This window comes from Notolepis coatsorum (assembly GCF_963971535.1).
Source record: "Notolepis coatsorum genome assembly, chromosome: 8".
Taxonomy (NCBI): domain Eukaryota; kingdom Metazoa; phylum Chordata; class Actinopteri; order Aulopiformes; family Paralepididae; genus Notolepis; species Notolepis coatsorum.
The window spans coordinates 19,720,922-19,735,427 of record NC_140172.1 but is presented as its reverse complement, the minus strand read 5'-3'; the positions used below and the strand labels follow the sequence as shown (position 1 = coordinate 19,735,427).

The window sequence follows — 14,506 nt, the reverse complement described above, 5'->3', positions numbered from 1 at the left end:
GTGCCCTACATACTCCATGTTCAAGACCCATCTTAAACTGCATCTTAAGGCAAACCAGAACTGTGATCATTTTTAATCTGATTTAGTTTATGCAACTTGTTTATTGTTTTATTGCCGGCCCACACACTGGCCCACACACCGGCCCACATAATGGCCCACACACCGGCCCACATATGGCCCATACACTGGCCCACACACTACACCGGCCCACACACCGGCCCACATTAGTGGCCCACACACTGGCCCACACACCGGCCCACACACTGGCCCACATACTGGCCCACACACCGGCCCACATACTGGCCCACACACCGGCCCACACACTGGCCCACATTAGTGGCCCACACACCGACTCACACACTGGCCCACACACCGGCCCACAGACTGGCCCACATACTGGCCCACACACCGGCCCACACACTGGCCCACATACTGGCCCACACACCGGCCCACACACTGGCCCACACACTGGCCCACATTAGTGGCCCACACACCGACTCACACACTGGCCCACACACCGGCCCACACACTGGCCCACATTAGTGGCCCACACACCGACTCACACACTGGCCCACACACTGGCCCACACATCGGCCCACATTAGTGGCCCACACACTGGCCCACACACTGGCCCAAAAAAAAAAAGTAAAAAAAAAAAAAAAAAAAAAAAAAAAAAAAAAAATTTTTTTTTTTTTTTTTTGGCCCAGCCCACTTTGGTCCCGGCCCATCGGGATTCGTCCCGAACGTCCCGATGGCCAGTCCGCCACTGGATGAGGCTATTGACAATTAATTTTGCACGTACTGTATAGCTACAGACAGTATGTGTGTATGCGCGCACTGCGGGAGGTGGCCAGAAGCGCGCAACTAGCCAACTACTATTATTACTACTATATTAATACAGTTTGATCCATCGCAAAGCGCTCCAGCGCTTGAATACGGCCGGGGGATCCGCTCTATACAATGCAGACCCACGGCTCTCGTATTATAATGAGCCCGCGAGGCGTGTTATTATTAGAGTTAATAATATTGTATATTGTTTACACTGCCTTTTTATTCCATTTTTACTTCTCCACTGTACTATAATTATGTGACTCGTATTATAATGAGCCCGCGAGGCGTGTTATTATTAGAGTTAATAATATTGTATATTGTTTACACTGCCTTTTTATTCCATTTTTACTTCTCCACTGTACTATAATTATGTGACCTGTACCTCTATGTCTTCTACTACCTGTACCTCCCCTCCCCCCGGCCCTCCCCATGCTGCTGATTTTATATTATTTTATGAAGAGATACGTCAGACGTACTTCGAGATACTTCCGCATTAGTCCTGTGGCGGTCGGAAGTCCTGTGGCGGTCGGAAGCATAGATATCTATATATATCTATGGTCGGAAGTACCAATCTGGACCTCGAGGCTCCGAGTCTGCAGCTCGACCCTACTCGAGCTTTGAGGCAGTCCCCGCCCAGCGGAAATGACGTCAGCACGCGCTCTCCGTGTACTGTAGCTTCACCTCGTTGTCTATGGCTAATAAGCTAATGCTAATCTAATTCTCTGATAATATCTAGAACTATGGCTAATAAGCTAATGCTAATATAATTCTCTGATAATATCTAGAACTATAATGCAGAGATCGTGTAATGAATGGACTAACTGCAGCTGCAGAAGATATATTTGAAGTATTTGAACGGACTAAGGTGGAGCACCGTGGAGGAGGATGAACTAGAGGAGAGACTGATCGCCAGATTCTTCACCGTGAAACTACTGAATGTTTTGATGCTGAAACTGAGATGAAGAAACACAAAGCAGGTTTGTTAAATCAGAAGGTCCTTTGAACTTTAATGTCACCCTCTTGATCAATAGGCTCCCATTTGAGATTACGACATTGCACAATGTAATGTTTTATTCTGCATATTACCAGCCGCTTGCAGTGGTTTCATAACCAGGCTGGGCCTTGTGTGCTGCAGACGCCATCATTGTACCTAATGCTGCTGCACTGTTTCTGTCTTTATTACCTAACAGGCTGAACATAAATACACCACTAGTTTCAGTTAAAGATTAACCCGAATCTCTTTGTCTGGAAAAACACAACAAAACAGAGTCGTAGCAACAAGGGTCTGCTGAGGAGTAGAACTAGTCCGGCTCCACGAGCAGAACAAGATAGATGTGACGCGCATCGTATAATAATTCAGTTCCACGTCCAGAATATGCTTTTAAACTACATTCTTTCACTTAAGCTTAGGCACTCTTTCGAAGTTGGTTAAGGTTAGAGTTTGTCTTAGAGCAGGGCGATAGAACACCAGCCCTGATTCCAAACTCTAACCTTAACCAACTTCGAAAGAGTCGACTAAGCTTAACCAGTGATAGATAGTGGTAGTTTGCAGGCTGTTCGAAGCGGAAATAGGTGCAGAAACAGGCGTCACACGATTGGCGCACATGTCACATGACCAGAAACGTCAGTGGCCAATCAGATCGCAGAACGCGAACGCGGAACTGGAAAAAGTATAGACGCACCCCCTCTCCTGAGCTCACCCCTCTCTCCTGAGCTCACCCCCTCTCTCCTGAGCTCACCCCCTCTCCTGAACTCACCCCTCTCTCCTGAGCTCACCCCCTCTCCTGAACTCACCCCTCTCTCCTGAGCTCACCCCTCTCTCCTGAACTCACTCCCCCTCTCCTGAACTCACCCCCCTTCTCCTGAACTCACCCCTCCTCTCCTGAGCTCACCCCTCTCTCCTGAACTCTCTCCTGAGCTCACCCCTCTCTCCTGAGCTCACCCCCTCTCTCCTGAGCTCACCCCTCTCTCCTGAGCTCACCCCTCTCTCCTGAGCTCACCCCCCCTCTCCTGAACTCACCCCCCCTCTCCTGAACTCACCCCCTCTCTCCTGAGCTCACCCCTCTCTCCTGAACTCACCCCCTCCTGAACTCACCCCCTCTCTCCTGGACTCACCCCCTCTCTCCTGAGCTCACCCCCTCTCTCCTGAGCTCACCCCTCTCTCCTGAACTCACCCCCTCTCTCCTGAACTCACCCCCTCTCTCCTGAGCTCACCCCCTCTCTCCTGAGCTCACCCCTCTCTCCTGAGCTCACCCCTCTCTCCTGAACTCACCCCCTCTCTCCTGAACTCACCCCCTCTCTCCTGAGCTCACCCCTCTCTCCTGAGCTCACCCCCTCTCTCCTGAACTCACCCCCTCTCTCAGCTCACCCCTCTCTCCTGAACTCACCCCCTCTCTCCTGAGCTCACCCCTCTCTCCTGAGCTCACCCCTCTCTCCTGAGCTCACCCCCTCTCTCCTGAACTCACCCCCTCTCTCCTGAACTCACCCCCTCTCTCCTGACCTCACCCCTCTCTCCTGAACTCACCCCCTCTCTCCTGACCTCACCCCTCCTGAACTCACCCCCTCTCTCCTGAGCTCACCCCCTCTCTCCTGAGCTCACCCCCTCTCTCCTGAACACGTTTATGCTTTTACCAAACGGTTCGTGTTTCCGCATTCCCGTTTTGCGCTCTGATTGGTCATGCACGTTTCTGGTCATGTGACATGTGCGAGCAGTGTCTTAGCCCATTTCCGCATCGAACAGCCTGCAAACGACCTAACGCCTAGTTTATCACTGGTTAAGCTTCGGCAACTCTTTTGCAGTTGGATAAGGTTAGAGTTTGGAATCAGGGCTGGCGTTTCTATCGCCATGCTCTAAGACAAACTCTAACCAACTTCGAAAGAGCGCAGGTTGCCGTCACACGATTGGGCGCACATGTCAACGGACCAGAAACGTCAGTGGCCAATCAGATTAGCAAAACGCACAAACCGTTTGGTAAAAGTAATGAGGCCTCCTGAACTCACCCCCTCTCTCCGTAAAATGTCAACACCAGTTAAAAGGAGAATGAAATCCCATATGAATACTACTATTGCAGCCAAACCCCAGTGAACACGCCCACCACCTAAAGTGACAGTACGACTAACAATACAACACCATAAAGTTCAGCTCAACCCCATGTATAAATCAACCATTATCAAAACTCATTCTTAGTTAATAAATAACAAAATGGACATTATGCAACAGCATATTATTTATTCAAAATGTCTAATTAATTCTTTCACAATAACATATTTCTCTCTCTCTCTACACAGACAACCGTTATGAAGTGATGCAAAGTACACATAGATTACTACAAAGTGTCCAGAGAGATAGAAAGAGATGAAGAGGAGGGAGGAGGTAACAGGATCACAAGACAGGCAGGACTTACGACCTTCACCTACAGACCAGGCTCACAAGACTCCAGCTAGCAGCAGCTACTGGGTAAACAAAAAAAGAGCAAACAATACAGACTGAGGCCCCTCCAGCACCAGTCTCTCAGTTAGTTACAGACTGAGGCCCCTCCAGCACCAGTCTCTCAGTTAGTTGGTACAGACTAAGGCTGAGCCCGAACGTTCGTTCGTTCGTTCGTTCGTTATGTTAACATTCGAATTCTAAATCAAAATTTTAATTTTTAATTTTTAATAAATATATATATATATATATATATATATATATATATTTTTTTTTTTATGTTTCTTTTATGTGTCTATTCATTCTGTTTGAACCAATGTGGTTTTTCTTCACAGTTGCAGATAAAGATTAGGCTACACTAATATTATAGTATTAAAAAAAACGTTATTTTCATTAAAGAAAGTTGATTTAATAAAAATGAGACTCATTTAATCAGATGAATCACTTTATTCAAATTGAGGATTTAGTTTGAGGATCAAAAAAAAAAAATAATTAAACTTTTTATATATATATATTTTTTTAATTTTTATTAAAAACGAAGGTTCGAACGTTCGTTTGTAAAACCCTGACGAAGTTCGAATCCCAAAAACAGGCTTCGGGGACAGCCTTAGTACAGACTGAGGCCCCTCCAGCACCAGTCTCTCAGTTAGTTACAGAATGAGGCCCCTCCAGCACCAGTCTCTCAGTTAGTTATAGACTGAGGCCCCTCCAGTCAGGGTTCGAAATTAACGGGGGCTTGGGGCAAAAATGCCCTCGAAAATTGACCAAATGCCCTCGAAAATCAGTTAAGGGGGGCAAGAAAAGCCCCAGACAGTTTACTAATTATATATATAATTATATGCTCTACAGTGCGAGCATTTCCCTCGTATTTGCCCCTAATATGTGTGTGTGCGAACCGGAAAAATCATTTACTTGCAGTGTGCGAGACGAGTGAAGATTACAAAACAGCTCCGCTGTTAATAGTTCAGAAACTGGAGTGAAATTCAGTTTTTGGGTGGAATGTTTATTGCAAGGAGGGAGGGAGGCGGGGCCTGCTGCGTGTTACAGGTACTTGAGAGGTGCGAACGCAGACGGAGCGCTCTGCTTTCATCAAGCATGCATAGTGTAACATTAAGTTACACTGCTATCTTAACGTTAGCAAGCTAAGCATCTGCATAGCGCGACCTGTGTAACGTTAAGTAACTTGTGTTCGGGAAAGACCGTTCCATTTGTAACACAACTTCAAAGAATAACATCCAAATCCGATCCCGATGCGCATTTCCTTCATTCCACAGCGCTGAGCGCGCAACGTATTTCATTGATAGATCTGGTCAGAGCCTATACTCGCAAACATTCCAGTGCTGTCTTCGGGATGATTTTAATCCAAACGTCCATTCAAAACTTGTATTATGAAATAATTCTGGGATGTCTGACTATTTCCCTATGCATTGGTGCGAGTTCAGCTGACAGTCCATAGAGTCCATGACATAAGTTCATGAGATGCTCTGTTCTTTTGTTGTGTTTGAGGTGGATGTTGTTGCGTGTGTGGGGTTTTTCATGTATCAATTTGAAACAAGCCTCTTGACTGTTGGAATTAGGGATGTTAAAAATAAAATAGCTAATAATATTATTCAATATTAGACATTCATTGATCCAGAGGCAACCGGCTATTCGTCTGCTATTTGTAGATATATCAAGACAACAACACAACTTGCCCTCAGGGACAATCATATTTAATCTATTTAGATAGAGTATGTATGTATTATTTACAGATAATTGAAGGTACCTCAAAACATGAAACCAAGCCATGTCACACATTGTGTGTGTTACTTGAACAATTGTCACTGTGCTCTGTGCTCCTAAATTTCTTTGTGTGCTCCTAAATTTGTATTTAGATTTTATTTATTAACATTTTATTTAGGAGCACATGTGCTCCTTGGGAAAAAGGTTAGCGTAGAGCCCTATATATGGAGACATTAACATTACGTTATCAAACATAGGGACGAAGACTGTAAAAAAAAAAGTGTCAACAATGTTTTATAATCTTTGTTAATTTTCATTATAAAAATGTTGTGCCCCCGAAATAAAAAAAGCCCCCGAAAATCAATTAAGGGGGGCAAAAAAAGCGTTTGAATTTTTTTTTTAATTTCTAACCCTGCCTCCAGCACCAGTCTCTCAGTTAGTTGGTACAGACTGAGGCCCCTCCAGCACCAGTCTCTCAGTTAGTTACAGACTGAGCCACTGAGGCCCCTCCAGCACCAGTCTCTCAGTTAGTTATAGACTGAGGCCCCTCCAGCACCAGTCTCTCAGTTAGTTGGTACTACAGACTGAGGCCCCTCCAGCACCAGTCTCTCAGTTAGTTGGTACAGACTGAGGCCCCTCCAGCACCAGTCTCTCAGTTAGTTGGTACAGACTGAGGCCCCTCCAGCACCAGTCTCAGTTAGTTACAGACTGAGGCCCCTCCAGCACCAGTCTCTCAGTTAGTTGGTACATACTGAGGCCCCTCCAGCACCAGTCTCTCAGTTGGTTACAGACTGAGGCTCCTCCAGGACCAGTCTCAGTTAGTTGGTACAGACTGAGGCCCCTCCAGCACCAGTCTCACAGTTAGTTGGTACAGACTGAGGCCCCTCCAGCACCAGTCTCTCAGTTAGTTACAGACTGAGGCCCCTCCAGCACCAGTCTCTCAGTTAGTTGGTACAGACTGAGGCCCCTCCAGCACCAGTCTCTCAGTTAGTTGGTACAGACTGAGGCCCCTCCAGCACCAGTCTCACAGTTAGTTGCTGTGCCTCAAGCAACAAGCCACCACTACCAAGCCAGCAACCATCAGAATCAGAAAGGTGTTATTGCCAAGTTTATGTTTATTAGGATTAGGGCTGGGCGATAAAACGATAACGATAAATATCGCGATAAATTATTTCCTCGAAATAAACATGAAACGTGGTCGCAAAGTTTCGATATATCGATTTTCCAAGTTTGGCTCCGTTCAGCCTCGGCTCAGCACACTCACTAACAACAACCAACGTTACGTGATGACGTCCTTACGCACCACAGCTCAGGACTCAAGGCTGCTAGGATACTTAGCTTGCACGGCGCTATTTAATATATTTACGTGCCGAGTATGTGTGTGGCGTGAATTCTGATGCCACGGTTATAGTAGTGTGTGGTATACGGTGGACGTCGTTGCAATGTATTGTGGCGGAACAGAGTATTTTAGGGATATTTACTAGTACATTGTCATGGAATACATCGCTTGTAAACGAAGCTGGCTAGGATAACTAGCTTGCACGGCGCTGTTTTTATATATTTACGTGCCGAGTATGTGTGTGGCGTGAATTCTGATGCCACGGTTATAGTAGTGTGTGGTATACGGTGGACGTCGTTGCAATGTATTGTGGCGGAACAGAGTATTTTAGGGATATTTACTAGTACATTGTCATGGGATACACAGTACTGCTCGCTCTGGCTAACTGCTAACGTGCGCGGACTGATGACGACATCAACTCGAGACATTCACAGCAGAAAAACAAGTCTATTAATAGCCCGTCCATCGGCGCCGGGCATAAAAAGTTAATTAAACTTGACAGACATTATATCGACGATAATTATCGATATCGAGTTATATGAAAATAATTTTATAATTTTATCGCGATAACGTTTTTGGTCATATCGCCCAGCCCTAATTAGGATCCCCATTCGTCATCACCAATGTGTTGACTATTCTTCCTGGGGTCTGCACAGATATACACATACAAATATGAAACATTCAGTATAAATCATATAGTCATATATCACATACATAATCAATAAAAAATAAAACAAAAGAAGGTCATGGGTGATCAATTTCACCATACCTTTAAAACAAAAACAAAGTACACAGAAGAAATTTGGATAACATGGCATGCACTGTGTAAACAAGCACACGCAAACGCGGGCTCTCGGAGCGATCTCTCCTCTCTCTCTGTCTCTGTCTCTGTATCTCTCTCTCCCTCTCCCTCGCAGAGTGCAGTCGCGGTGTCGGAGTACCTGCCTCGCTGTTGGAGGAAGTGATTTCCACTCGCTCTGCTATCGCTGTGTGGGCTGCCTAGGTTGTGGGTAGAGTTGTTCCGATACCGATACCAGTATCGGAAATGCATGACATATATTGATTTCCTTCCGGATTATGGCTCCTTTAAAGGTGACATGCATTATAAATGTATTTTTTCAGTGTCTAGCATTGTATTATAGTAATAGGAGTTAGTATCAAGTATGGCTGGGCGATATGGCCTAAATATGATATGACGATATTTTCTGACCTTTCGGCGATACACGATACGCATCACGATGTTTTTCTTTTTTTCCCCAAACAATTCATTATGAGGCTTACCAAGACAGTATTTGAGTTTGCAAGCTAACATTAAAGACAAAATAAAATACCCATGCATTTAGCATTTTTATATTATATATTAGATTTAGATTATTAGATTATATATTGCATATATTTAGCAATGAGATATTATATGATTTAGATATGAAATATGATGAATTGAAAATGGGGGACCCTGATGTAAACAAGACGAAAGTCTTTCTCTGGTCTGCATCCTCCAGTCCACTGTTGACTGTTGTTGTATTGAGCTGTACTGTATTGTACACCCATGCTGAAATCTGTTAATAACGTTTTCATTCATTCAGACGGCAAACAGAATAATTTTGATTGACAGTCGCGTCTGCCAATTACGTCACACCGATTGCACCCGCCCTGCTGTTCTTAGCACCAATCGGCAAGTGCGTATTCATTTTTTACTTCCGCCATTGGAGAGCTCATTGACAACAACAATGGCAGCGGTCGCGGCCGACGTTTAGATTTTAGCTCCGCAGAATGACTAAACGACTGGAGGCATAATGATTTTACTGCAACGAATGTTATAATAAAAGCCTTTTCATACATCTGTCTGATTGAAAACTTTATTAACAGACCGCAGAATGGGCACAACTGAGTCAGCACGGGCTGAGATATGAACGACTAATGCTTGCTATATCTAGGTCGACCTCGATCGTTGCTATGTAAATACGCTGATGTTATTGAAAGCGTAACTATATAACGTTAATGCCACAAAACGAATGCCTTTGTTATCATAAGTAGTAACTTTGATGCAGTAGTGTGTGTGTGGGGCGGCGCTGTTCAAAAGTGTCAACGTGTGGACCAGATTGACGCGACACAATCCTCTTGGGCAAAACATCACGATATCCACGATACGTTTAAAAAGTGTATCGTTAATGAACTGTACCCGATATTTATATAATATCGTCATATCGCCCAGCCCTAGTATCAATGTGTTTGTGTCTCTAAATACCATATTGGCGGATTGCCGTCATTCATTTCCTGGTCCATTTTAATCGGGTCATTCTGATTTGACTCGCATGGTGACGTCACGTGGCGCTGGGGAAGAGGATAGTGATCCGATTGGCTCTGTGGTTGGAGCCAATGCCCGCCCACAACTAGAGATGTTCCGATACCATTTTTTCCTTCCCGATCCGATTCCGATACGTAAACTTTGGGTATCGGCCGATACCGATACTGATCCGATACCAGTGCATACATTAAAAAATGTATATATATTATATAAATTATAAAACTTAAAAAAAAATAATTATACAGCTACTGTTTTATATATACTGTTTTTTAGTAATAACTATAAAGTAATGGTATTTATTCAACAACAGGTGATTGTATAGATTAGTATTAGTATCAGTAATTGAAAACTATCTCAATGAGTTCACCCACGGAAAGGTTGTTGGCACATTAGTTCCATACGGACATTATTCGTTGCTGCACTTGCTTCCACAAGCCTCCGTTTAAGTAGCAGAGGCTCTGTTGGGATTTTTGCACAATAAATATTCAACATTCTCTTTTGAGACTCCGCCTCAGACTCTTATCATTTGGCACTAAAAGCTAAACATTGTCACCGATATGGCTGTCCACAACATGTCATTAATTGTGTACGCGAGGTGGTCGATCAGTGATGACGTTAACGTGAGCTAGGTTAGCTAGCATGAGCTACCGGTAGATGGAAAGACTAACGTTAGTGGTGAAAATGTGATTTACGTTGGAATACTCCTTTGCCAACTTGCTGTACTTTGCTTGCAGGTCTGCAGCCATTATTGCTGGATTATGAATAGCACCAACTTTAGCCAAGGTAACGTTAAAGCTAAAACTTTAACGTTAGTTAACTCTAGCTTTCGGTTAGCTGTTCAATGCTAATAACACCACCAAGCGAACCCATCAGAGTTCCCTGTCAACAGCGCCTTGTCGGGACGATGTGGCATTTAAGAAAGTATCTGCTGTTAAAATAAAAAATGGTATTGACACTTTAATTCACCGTCGGTTAAAAACACGTTTGTTTTATAATGCTCATTGCTCACTCAGCAGACCGCAGTGTTGTTGATGAATTACGTCATATGGTATCGGAGCGCAGAATTAGAGGGTACTCGCCGATACCAGCATTTTAGGCAGTATCGGCGGCATTTCCGATACTGGTATGTAGGGCTGGGCGATATAACGATAACGATAAATATCGTGATATATTTTAATCGATATCGATATTTTTTTATTTATTTTTGACCTGCAACAGGGCAGTTTTAAAACCAGAGACAGTGGACAGACTTGTCTTTCTTGCCTGCAACTTAACCCATTCTCCGCCAGTGACGTGTTACCACGTCATTCTCCGCCATGTGTTGTCTACCAATGACGCCGTAAGGCGTCTATGAGATCAATATTTCATATTTTCGTCATGGTATTCATATGTCACCCACGGAGTCTTGGCTGGTGCTGTAGGACTCCGCTCAACTCTGCAACGCTTCAATACTGCCACCTGGTGGCCGATCGACGAGTTGCCAAACCGGAAGTGGCCGGAAGTGCTTGGTCCGTCCCCTATTTTCGTCCGGCCACTCGCTTATCGTCCCGGGGCTCAATACAGACACCGTGGATATTGATCTTTGCCATAACTCAATAATCAACATGATTTGGACGTGTATTAGTAATATACAACCCGGAAATGGATCGCATCGATCAACATCCCATAATAGCGATCTTTTTGCTCCACTCTCATCACCCAACGCTACGAGGAGACTGGGGTGAGTTTCAGCGTTTTTCTTTACCATTTTTGATACAAACTGCTCTGATCAATATATCACCCATACTACATGAATCATTTAACGCCGGCCATTGAATTATAAATGACCCCCACCGTCTGTACACAGTAGGCTATGTGTGCTAGCAGAGCTAGACTCCAGTTATAATCACATTTTTATGAGCTAACGAATTCCGTTATATTGGACATTTGTATTAATTATATCAAGCGAAGAACTGAGAAATTTGGCAGAGAGAGACTGCAACATTATCGTGGGTTTGCGTGACGACTCTCTCTCTCCACCTCCCAATGACTTATTTGTGAGAGTATGTCGATGCAGAGCAGCAGATTCAGCTGTTATTGGCTCTTTTCTGGGGACCGCACAGCAGCGCCCCCCACCCAACATTGAATTGCCAATGGCTGAATTGGAGTACTGCTGGAGTACTGCACTGTGCTGCTGCTGCTCCGGCTCTGCAGCTTCACAGAAATTCGCACACCCATCACTAAGCTCTCGCTGACAACGTCGTTGTCATTATTAGAAGCAACGATGAAACAAATGTAATGATTGTTTCGTTCATCGCATAGGCTATTTAATTTTAGCCTATTTTAATACAATTCAAATAATCAAATTGTGCTTAGACTCAGGGAATTATTTTCACCGGACATTAAGACCGGAGAGATTAAATATGTCGGACTTCAACAGATTTTGCCAGTCAAATACCGGTAATTACCGGCTAACGGAAACACTGGCCTCGGTCTATCTCTCTCTGTCTACCAGTCGCAGACTGGTAAATCATGTTAAACCCAGATTTGGCTCAAATAAGGGACTAAACACGTTTCGCAATTATGCCACATCAATGTGGAACGCCCTACCCAAAGCTGTAAAGGAATGTGGATCACTACCCACTTTCAAAACCTCTCAAGGGACACCTACGGGAGACTGCAATTCAAAACTGGCCCCTGTAAATATCCTAACCCAACCCCCTCCATCATTTACCTAGTATGGTTTTGTCAATAGTCCAATGTACAATTTTGTTTGTTTGTACAGTGTCTCCTCCCCCCCCCCCCCCCCCTCAATGTACAGTTTTGCTTGTTTATACAGTGTGTCTCCCCCCCCCCAACCACCTCCAATGTAAATTACCCAGTATGGTTGTCAATATCCCAATGCACCCAACCCCCCCCACCCAACCTCCTCCAATGTACAGTTTCTACGTCAAATGTATATACTCCCTTTTCTTGACTCCTTCTGTATCACAAACAGTACTGTATTTGCAAATCTGGTATGTCATAAATGTATAGATGTAGCAGTACTGTCTATCTGTATGTCATGTATGTCATATATGTCCTGATGAATTGAAAATGGGGGACCCTGATGTAAACAAGATGAAAGTCTTTCTCTGGTCTGCATCCCCTTAACAATTGTGTGTATTGAGCTGTACTGTATTGTACCCATTCTGCAATCTGTTAATAAAGTTTTCAATCAATCAATCAATCAGACTGTGGATGACTGCCACTCAAAGTGCTTATGGGCGGAGCCAGGCCATCACAGCCTGAAATACTGATGCTGTGAAATGAGGCTTTTGAGTACTTGATAAGAAATATACAACAATGCATTTTTTTTTTTTAAAACCTTACAGATGTCTTCAATAGACTCACAGGAATTGTGTAAAGTTGCCCAAATAGTGCTAGGAATAGCAATGCAGGTCCCCTTTAAGTTTATTTTTGAAACTGTCCTTGTTTTCCGTCCGTATGATATGTAATGGGATCCTATTCCAATATGTTATGGCTCTATACATTGCAGTTTTCTGAGCTTGTCATGCCTCAGAAAGGCAATCTCACCCCTCTCCCGGGCTTCCCTCAATTTAGGGAGTAGCTCTTTCCTTTTCATTCTGACTGTCAGTGTAATATTCATTAATGTAGATGTTCGTCCCTCTTAGATTTTTGTCTCTCCAAAACCGCTGATCTGTCCTTGAACCTCAAGAACTTCACCACTATGGGTCTGGGTCTGGTGTTGTGAGCGGCTGGCTTCCCAGTGAGCTCGCTCAATCTCAATGCCTTGTTGAAGCTTGAGCTTGTCCACAAGAACATCCTTCACCTTTTCCTCGGTTTGCTCCCAGGTCTCCCCAGGCTCCTCACCGATGCCCTCAAGAACCAAGTTGCTCCTTCTCGATTGTCCTTCTGCATATTCCATTTTGTCAATGACGGCTGACAGGCCAGACAATATACAGACTGTTTCACATTTTGAGTTTCAGTTCAGTTCAGGTCAGTTATTTTTTATTTCAGGCTTTGGACACATAACAACGGTCATTCCATAAATCGTCAAAGTTTTACCAGCTGCTATTGCAGCATTGTCCGAAAAGGGCTAGTGAGAAGCACTAGGCTTGTCGGGCCCTACCCCTGAAGACTTATGTTTATTTTCTTTTTGTTTTTTCATTTACATACATACATAGTACATACATATAGTACACATTACAGTACACACAATAAGTGTTCAATAAGTTTAAGCCGCTAATTTTGCTCTGCAAGAACAATAGAGCGGATATCAGTCCATCTTATGACAACCACGTCCGATGTGGAGAGATGATAAGAGACCATAGCCGATGAAATTAAGTCTGATCTGGCAGTGATGATTGACGGGGACACACAGCCATGCATTAGGTGAGTCGCCCACTATTAGGACGTTTTTCAATAATACTGTCTACTTAAATTTCCCTCCGGGGATCAATAAAGTATCAACCTATCTATCTAATAATGAGACAATATGCAAATAAGATAATACTAATAATTGTCACGGTTCCCCATATGAAAGTGGCTTGCAACTTACTGCTGGTAAAAGTAAAATCACTGTTTATTTCTCGTTTTGCATAGTATTACATTCCTCTTCTATAAAGTCCCACCGTAAGAGCTATGGCCTCATACAGGTCCATTAAACCTTTTTGATTAGAGTCTTTCCTTCGAGCTAAGTTGAACGGAACATTTCACTGTCAAAAGCGCAAACTTGAACAAGGTTGCGTCGCAACACGGTTTTCAAAATAAAGGTCACATATACAAATACCGTTGTAGGCCTCTCAATTCTTATAAAAAAGTCCCGGATATACATACACATTAATTGGTACCTCATCCCATTTCTGCTTTGCACTATATAGTATTGTATATTAGTACA

General features: G+C 43.9%; 1 protein-coding gene across 1 annotated transcript in view; it reads left to right on the top strand.

Annotated features, from left to right (window-relative positions):
- Positions 1-1,711: 1,711 nt before the first annotated feature.
- Positions 1,712-14,506, top strand: part of LOC311233352 (uncharacterized protein) — a gene marked incomplete at its 3' end in the record, with an annotated part of 75,828 nt that continues 63,033 nt past the window's right edge. Inside the window, exon 1 of the mRNA XM_084320327.1 lies at positions 1,712-1,808. The remainder of the gene's footprint in view (positions 1,809-14,506) is intronic.